The sequence below is a fragment of the Panicum virgatum genome, chromosome 6K (genome assembly GCF_016808335.1).
Source record: "Panicum virgatum strain AP13 chromosome 6K, P.virgatum_v5, whole genome shotgun sequence".
Classification (NCBI taxonomy): Eukaryota; Viridiplantae; Streptophyta; class Magnoliopsida; order Poales; family Poaceae; genus Panicum; species Panicum virgatum.
The window spans coordinates 11,236,366-11,245,994 of record NC_053141.1 but is presented as its reverse complement, the minus strand read 5'-3'; the positions used below and the strand labels follow the sequence as shown (position 1 = coordinate 11,245,994).

Here is a 9,629-nt window from a genome sequence, read left to right as displayed (position 1 = left end):
AACACTCTCAATCATTATATGTACTGCAACATGTTTGTCGTATTTTTTAATAGTTCTATACTTCACAATATGTTTCTAGTGCAAATTTGAGTTTTTTTCAATATGTTTTGCTATTTCTTCTAAATTAAATGAATTTTTGGTGGAAATTTAAAAATGATTTGTAGGGGCGGGTGGGGCCCTCACCCACCCCAAAAAATGTATTTGTAGGGGTGGGTGAGGCCCCCACCCACCCGCCCCTATAAATTATTTTCCAAATTTTCTGAAAAATTATTTAAGTCGAGCAAAATAGTAAAACACAATTAAAAATGTGAATATTGTACCATAAGCGTATTGTCATATGTAGAACATAAGAAAAATATCAAAATCACATTGCAGTGTATATAATAAATAGAAATGTTGAAATCACACTACTAGAAATCACACTACTATCTCATACAACTCAAGGCATATATTTACATAACTAAAACAAAATATGCATGTGCATACATGTAGCAACACAAAATATAGGAAAACACATCTAAAAAATAACAAGCATGTGTCTAAAGATAGAAAAAAATCAAATCTTTTTCTCAAAAGAAATGAAGCCCTAAGTTGATATAAATATATACTTCTATATATGCATAGGTGTTGAAAAAAGTTAACATAACTAGTACTAAATAAAAATAATCAAAACTCAACATATTATTTTACCACTAAATGTTGGAAAGAAAAATCTAACACGCACCTTTGAAAAATAGGAAAAACCAAGTTTTCTTCTCTCTTCTCCATTTGCAGGAGTGGTTCACCCCCAGCCGCCCTAAAAATGGGGCCATTTTCAGGGGCGGGTGGGGGTGAGCCACCCCTACAAATATCATTTTCAGGGGCGGCTCAATTACTACAGTACAATATCCTATTTGTAGGAACGGGTGACTTTTTGGTCCGCTCTTAAAAAATTTGAGGTGTTGCTACAAATTATTTTTTAGTAGTGTTATTTTCACATACAGTCTAAAACACGGGGCGTCGACTGGCTTCCTGCACAAATGGATGTCCCAATGGACCCGTGCAGAAGACGTGGTGCTTCGGTAGTGCAGTCATTATCAATCTTTGGTAGTGCTATAAATAATGCACATGATTTGAATATGTCAAGTTGTGCCTGGAAGCATCGTGGGAGACTTGGCATTAGTCAAGTCGTGTTTATCCTGGTGGGTCGTTTGTGGTGATTTGGCAAAAGATGATTTCAGATTCTTCCACTAGCGAGAACCATGCTAAATGTTTCGTCTGTTTGCAGACTTGTGATTCTTGCAGTCAAAAGTCCAAGCCTAAAGGAAATAAAAAGAAAGGGGACAGACAGGGTTATAGTGCACCATGATCCTCGTATCCCTTCTGGTTTCTAGGAAAGGCACTACTGCAGAGTAAAGTACCCATACAATGAAAGCAACTGGTTGGATGAAACATGGCATGGTTTTGGTTGGGCTACTACCAGATCTGTATTCTGAGAAAAAAAAGTTAGGACAAATGATAGATCTGAATTCCCATTAAAAAAACTAAGCACATTATCCACTTTCAACAGGTGTGTACATGAGTACGCATGTACATATCTGTATTTTTCCCGGGGAAACCCATCCCCTGCGTAATTTCTACTTTTTTCTTTCCTTTTTAGCATATAGAGCTACGAAACAGTTTTAAAAAACATGCAATTTTTACCATAAGCATGTAGTGACCTGTAGAACTGGAAAAAAATATGAAAAATATAATTCAATACGTTTATTGTTAAAGGGTGTTCAAAACACAAAGTTAGCCTTAAGTTGTATGAGATAATAGTGTCACATAGGTATACATTGTTGTTTCAACACTTTTATTCATTATATTCTCTGACATATGTTCTATGTTACACATATCACAATATGCATATGGTAAAAGTTTCATAATTTTATCATATGTTTTACTATTTTATTTACATTAATCTAATTTTTTGAATAATTTGAAAAAAGATTTATAGGGGCGGGCCGGCCCCCCACCCGGCCCAAAAAATGGGACTCCTATATATACCAAGACTTAGAGAATTTTTTCAGTTTCCCGGGCGAACGTGAACAGATGCTGGGAGGCTGCCAAAATTTCGACCTCCATCTCCGCCACCGCTTCAGATCTGCCGCCGCCATCTCCTCTGCCACCGCCGCCACCGCGCCGGATCTGCCGCCGCCCCGACCACCGGACCCGCCTCTGCGCTGGCCCGCCGCTGCACCTCCACGCCGGATCCACGCGCACACGGATGCCTCCTCCTCTTCCCCTTGGTGAGTTCCCTCCCCTTCCTCCCCCTCCCCTTCCCCTTGTCGTGCCTCCTCCCCATGCGCGCAGCCTCGCCGGGATGTCCAGGCCGCGGCCCCGCCGCGGTGCCGCCGAGCCGGCCATGGCGTGCCCGGGCCCGATTGGCCAATCCTGGTGGCCTCCCACTGTCATGTGGGGCCCTGCTGGCAGCCCCTGTTACGGTTACGGTTAGAATTTTTTCGTTCAAATGTTAATGGGAGTACATGAATTTTTGTTGCACTACAAATTTCATTACTCATATATTTCATATTTATTTTGTATTATTGAATATAGCTTTTTGTTATTTATGTTGTACTATTATTAAATCATATGGAATCGATTTATATGTGCTAGATGTTCTGTGGTGGAGGCCGTGGTACAGGTCGTGGCCGTATTCATGATTGTGATGCTCAATAGCCAGGCCTACACTTCCATGAAGCCATTGTCTTCCCACCAGGCGATCGAACGCGCGGATCAATTCCAAATGTTGTAATATTCATTTGTTATTTTCATATAGTTTTACTTACATTCAATAATTTTTAAATCTGCTCACATACAATGCAGCATATTACCCTTATTAGATGGGTTGATGTTGTCAAAGGTTTGGGTGATACTACTCCTGTGGTATGACTCGAGCTTGTTCGGCAACCGGATTTCAAAAGGGTACATACAAGTACCTATTCGACATATAGATTTTGCCTCAATGGAACCAGGAGAGGATCCAATCTCCTTGACGATACCCATGGTTTTAATTACTGCAATGGGTGGAGAGGCACAAATTTGGACAACTTATGAGAGGCTAGCGGTGGAGGCCTGCCTCCAGCACCTTAAGGATCATGGGTACTTTGTGTCTGACTTTTTATATTTTCAAATTAAGCAGCTATAGACGAGAGAAAGCAATATTATTCTAACTATTGAGAGGCTTTGCTGGCTTATTCGACAAGACAGAGTATGAGATTTTCTTTTTAGTCATTGTTAACTTTAATAATGTTGCGTTATTCTTTCAACTTTCATAATGTTATTATCACCTTTTAGGATCTCATTGATGGTGAATCTACCATTGCGGCAGTTAGCTTTCAGGCTATTCTGAATCAAGTCATGGACTACTTAGGTTTGATTTACATGGAGAGTCATTCTTTACTAGAGATTTCAGGTTCCAAGCAAAACTCTGCTTTTGCAGAACAAGTCAGTTTAGCATTCCATTGTTCGATATTTGTAGTTCTATATGTGGTATTGGAAAGCGGACGAGAGTGCACTTGTTCGTTCTTTAGTATATTTTGATGAAGTTCTAGGCTGGACGGAGACTTTAACTTAGATATCTACAGATGCAGGCATTTCAGTAGCTTGAAATTTGTAATATGCATTGATGTACCGCTACTATTATCTTTGAACAGCTTGTACAAACTTAAATATTTGAAATATGCATGGATGTACCGCAACTATTATATTTGAGCAGCTTATACAAACTTAAGTATTTGTAATATGCATGGACGTCCTACCTTTATCTTATGAAATTTGATTGCATTGTTATTTGAGTGTTGGATCCGAATGGATCAATTCAGACCTAGCTTAGTAGAATAATATATATAGTGGGAATTTAAATTTTAAAAGACATCAAGAAATAAATTAAATCCAAATTGCTATTTTTTTGGCAGGCTGGAAATTCATTTCCAGGGGCGGGCCACAGCCCCATCCGCCCCTGAAAATGCATTTTCAGGGGCGGTTCACCCCTGGCCCGCCCCTGCAAATGCATTTGTAGGGCGGGGGCGGGGCAGGGGGTGACCCGCCCCTAGAAACAGGTGTTTAGGTGCGGTTTCATTACCCGCCCCTAAAAATATATATTTCTAACAGCAACAAATAGCAACGGGCACGCAACTTGCCCCTAAAAATGTGTTTTTACCCGCCCCCTACAAATGCTTTTCGTAGTAGTGTTTAGCTAATAGCTCGACTTAGCATTCACAATAAACAAGACTTTCTGTTAAATATATTCTCGATCGTCATGCTGTGTCCGTATAACTCCCACCTTACTAATAAGGATTAGTTAGTACAGGAAGTTTGGTTCTAACAAATTGTACAGCACTAGAGGGAAGAACAAAACTACAAGTTGTCAAGTTGACAGATAGAGCACTGCTGGAGTTGGTCATGGTGCGGCTGGGGGGAAAGGGAGGACGAATTATATTCCAACCCATGACAATGCTATCTGTTCATTGGATACAAAATTGCATGTTGTCATTAGTTTTCTGGTTGATTTTGCTGTGGTGGTGCTAGTCTTCAGGGTAGAGCAGGAGGAACAACAAAGGGTGGCCAACATTCTTAATTGCAAGGTAGATGCATGTGTATATTATTTTTTACTATAACTAATACTTGCTTAATTTTTCTGTAGATTAAATAATCGTAGATTCACCAGAAAATGTACCGCGGCCAGCTACAGGAGAAACAACTTCTAAATGTAGTTGACGATCTGTGCCATTTCATTCTGCATGAAGTGGTCAACGTGAAGGCCAAATATTTTTACCATGCTCAATAACTAGCAATGGACCCTAAATACCTTGGCCTTTGTGAGTGGGATAATTCAGAGAACCGTGCCGCCTCTAATAGCGCTAGTAGGGAATAGGGAAACATGTATTCAATGTGCATTTTAATGAAGTACTCTAATGATGTTTGATTTACAGATAACTTAATTTTGTATGTGTAAGTATTTATATTTATCAAACATATATATTTCATATCTGGATCACGAACTAGCTTGAATGATCAAAATTGGTGGCAATCCAAATTTTTAAAAATAGTGGGAAACAGAATCAAAAATTTAAAATTCAAATCGGTGATTTTTTTGGTGGTCTGGGAAAACATTTCCAGGGGCATGTCACCCCCTCACCCGCCTCTGGAAATGCAAATCCCCCCAACCCGCCTCTGAACACGGGTGAGAGGGTGACCTGCCTCTGGAAATAGGTTTTCAGGGGCGGGAGTGTTACTCGCCCCTAAAAAAGTATTTGTAGCTGCAAAAACTGGGGACAGGAGTTGTTCTAGCAGTGTATGATGAAGGAGGCTTGTCTTGTCGGGCTTATATCAATTTGAGGCAGTAGCATGATGTGTCCATGTGAACGGTCGTGGAGACCGGCAACGACTAGCACAGGTAGGGCAAGCAATGGATGTGGGCTGGCACCAGTAGTGTAACATCCCTAAACCAATTAGGAGGTTAATTATGTCATCATGTGCATCATCAAGCATTAACCATGACTAGATTACACTTAGGAGTGATAAAATTTTAGGGCTAAGCCCTCTAAAATTTATAAGGGCGGACGGTCTCCCCCTATAGGGCGGACCGTCCTCAGTTCATCAGCACAGCCCCCTTTTTAGTCAACCACGACCAAGTCAAGTCATGCCATGTCAACACCCCGGATAGTCCGCGCCCAACCCGTGGACGGTCCGCCAGTGCACCTCCGTGCGTGTCCAACGCGCAGAAACTTCGCGCCACATACCCCCTCGCGGACCCCACGCGTCAGCCACGCCTCCTCTTCCACCAGAGCACCACGTGCTCTCTCCCTCATCCCATTCACTCAAAAACTTCTCTCTCTCAACTCCAAGCCATGGAGAAGCTCCACCACTCCTCCATCCATTGAAGGACCTCCACCTCGCCGGAGCCTCGCCGGAGATCGACGCTGACGAGCTACACCACCTCGACTTCATCTTCTTCCTTGGAGCTAGGAGCTTCCCAAGCTTCTCCCTCCATCCCCTTCCCCTTTCTCAAGCTTCAAGCAAGAAGAACAAGCTCGAGCTTCACCAAGCCCTCTACCTCATCTTGAAGCCCTTGCCGGTGTTCCACCCATTGCCGGTAAGCTCATCCCCTCCCCGATCTACTCCCCATTGCCCTAGGTTGCAAGCCATGAAGCCTTCCTAGAACACTTTCACCACTGATGACCTAGAGCTTTGAGACCTTAATGCATGTGTGGTTTAGCTACCAAAATGAACTCCCTACACTCATAGGAACCTTTAGGAACAAACCCTATCCCAAACCGTGGCCGGAATCGCTGGCGGCAAACTTGCCGGTGAGCCTTGGCCGTGTCGCGGACGGTCCGGCCCTTATGGGCAAACAGTCCGCAAGTCCCAACCCAACCAGTAGAGTCTTTGAAAATTTTTCGGCCTCCCAAAATTTGTGAGGCGGACGGTCTCCCCCCAAGGGGTGGATAGTCCGCAGGTCATTTTTCAGCCTTACACAGAAACACCCAGAAACCATGTTTTTGACCCAGAATGGTCCGCGGTTAGCCGGCGGACGGTCCGCCAAATGGTCCGCCATTTAGAGCCGGACGGTCCACTTCTCCCAAGCCAGAGGGTCCGCATTTAGTTGTTCCTTACCCCTACACTTAGCTAAGATTAATCCACCTATGTACTAACTATCTAGTCTCTTTTATCATAGTTTTGCAATGTTAAATCATAACTCCTCATATCATTTGCATATCATAACCATCATTCATGGCATGTGTATTTATCAAACATCATTGCACTCATGTAGAGACCATGATGCCGGAGCAAGTGGAGAGTGAGCCGGTGTTCGTTGGAGACGACACTCCCGTCGAGACTCAAGGCAGGCACCTAAGCATTTCTTACACCCTATCTTGGATCAATGAAGTATATGTGTCTTGTTTGTGCATGAGTTACTATATACATCATTGATTGTTTAGAACCTATTTGATGCATTATCAACCTTGATTAGGATATCATTCTTAAATGAGTATGCTTGAATAGGTGTCACGAACTATATGCTTAGCCATGCTTAGCTATGGTACAAGACGAGAGGTGGCAAGGTTACCACCACTCACGAGCTATAGGATGTATGTTTATTTTCACATGATTAGTCACGAATGAATAACATATGAGCAACTATGAAGAATGATTCGGACTTGGGCAAGTATGGTAGGGCCATGTTGAGATGGAGCTCAAATGGTTAGGCTTGCTTGAGTTAGTTAAGGACCGTCTCTTTGGTCACCGGTCTCTTGAGCACTTTTTCGTACAAACCACATGCTTCATAATGGGATGGTAAGCCAACTAGCATGAGTCACACCTTGCCTTGATCGGATTCAGTGCGGGTTGTGATGGAGTGTGATCGGCGGATCCAGTGCACTTGTCTTTCCCGACCGTTCGCTCATAGTTGGTTGTGTTTGTGTGAAAGGTTGAGGCATGAATCAACACTTATCCTTGGCCGTGGGTATGGTCGTTGGTCTTGTTCTCGTGTGGGAAAGGTTGTACACCCCTGCAGGGTTAATAATCTATTGCAATAGCCGCGCTCTCGGTCATGAGCACGCTCTTTGAGGTTCGATCCAATGTAAAGTTCGTGAAGGAGTTCATGGAAGATTGAGCATATGAATTATGAGGACTTTACTTATGCAATTGTTTGATGCATGTTTTAGAGATCATAGATGCTATGTCTTTTGCTTATTACAACTTGATCAAAATTAGATGCTTTTATGCAAAAGTTAAATACCTTACCCTATCCTTGCTACTGACCAAATGCATTCTCCTTGAGGTCGGGCTAGTATATACCCATATTGGCTAAGCCCTGCGAGTACCCTTCGTACTCATCGTGCTATCATTAAAGTTGTTGCAGGTGATCCGCAGTAGGAGGCCGTCTTTGGGTAGTTCTACCCCGCGGACGGAGGTGCGGGTGAGGAGTAGATGGCTGGTGGCTATGCGAAGGGTACTATCGGCATATAGTGTTAACCTTCTAGTTTGTACTATGTATGGATTGTATGCAAAGTAGAACATTCCGCTGCCAAACTCTAAAACTTGATGTCCTTGTACTTGAACCTCTTTTATGTAAACTAAACTCTATGTATGGTTGTGCTTGTGTGACGATGTCTACATGTTGTGCAAGTGGAGTGTGTTTAAATCCTGGGCGTCGCTCATGACACATTCCAAGGACTACCAGGGTTGGCCCTTTTTAATCTAGTTGATCAATGGAGCTATGGTTGCATTCCATGCATGGTTATCACTAAAATCTTGGTGTGAGGCATGTTTAGGAACAAAATGGTGATCACTAATAATCAAGTACTTGTAAAATTTTGCTTTCTTAAGTCTATATTTCTTCTATTGTGTATATATCTCTTATCTTCCATAGAGCTACTCTTCTTACCTTATGGGCTGCGTGTGCGCCGCTTTGCCTCCACAACTTTGACTGGAGAGATCATCTTTGGTGGTGAACATGCACCCCTCACTCACCCGGAGAACCCCGAAGACACCGGATCCCCTCAATATCACCTTCTTGATGACTTCCCACCATACTTCGCGAGAGGTACCTATGGTCCCTTCTAAATATTTATGTAAACCTATGACGGTTATGAGACTCCTCGAGCTATGTGACTCGTTGTAATGTACCGCCTATTTTATGTAATCGAATAGTTAATTGGTGAGACCATATGAGACAATAGTTAGCTATATGCCTATGCAATGTACTACTATATATTATCTATGTGGACCTCCGTTATGTTAGTTGTGTGCCGTGTTATTTGTGCGTATGGCTGCGACATGTCATCATTTATCATCATTCATGCATGTTTCTTTTTGAGAATATGTGGGGTACTAGATATTTGATTATGGTTACTTTCTATGGGTGATTCTTAGTGCTGTCCAAAATTCTTTAGTCTTATTGTTCCTTGATCCATTCTATCTATGATGTCAAATTTTATTCTCACACATTTGTGGTTGATATCTTACATAGTTGTGCAATTTTCCTTGTACAATTGTACTATATCAATTTTCCTTTCTCCCGGTCGCTAACCTCATTTGTGGTTGGCGGCAGGATGGTTGAAAACTCTGGTGCCGGTGCCGGTGCCGGTGGTGGTGGTGGCGGCGATCCACCTCTCCCTGATCCTCCTCCTTTGCACCCAACCTTTGTAGAGATCCTTAGAAGGTCGGAGGAGAGCTGACAAATGCAAAATCAGATTATGCAAGCCATTGTGCAGCACTTGGGTGGGCAGGGACATGGTGGTCAATGCCATGGTCATTCCGCTTTCATGGCCACCGACCCTCCTATATTTCGTGGATCAAAGGAGCCTTTGGATGCTGATTTTTGGTTGCATACCATAGAGCAAAAATTTGACCTTGTTCAATGCAATGATCAAGAGAAGGTTAATTATACGGCTCATCAACTTCGTGATGCCGCGGGAGCTTGGTGGCATGGTGTTATCGTCATAAATTAACAGGTTAATTAATGGGCCGCGAGTGAGTTGGGCTTAATGAAGAAAAGAAAGGAGGCTTGCGAATCGGCTCCTACGTGAGCATTTGGGCCATGTGGGCCATGTATCTTTAGATTTAGTTCAGTTTGAGTTAGAGATAGAGTCCGATTTGGA

The 9,629-nt window shown here is 42.7% G+C and overlaps 1 long non-coding RNA gene across 1 annotated transcript; it reads left to right on the top strand.

Moving 5' to 3' along the window:
* Window positions 1–235: 235 nt before the first annotated feature.
* Window positions 236–3,789, top strand: LOC120711733. The gene is made up of 3 exons (XR_005690460.1): window positions 236–2,270; window positions 2,638–3,232; window positions 3,319–3,789. It is a non-coding gene; the product is annotated as an uncharacterized LOC120711733 (long non-coding RNA).
* The last annotated feature ends 5,840 nt before the right edge of the window (window positions 3,790–9,629 follow it).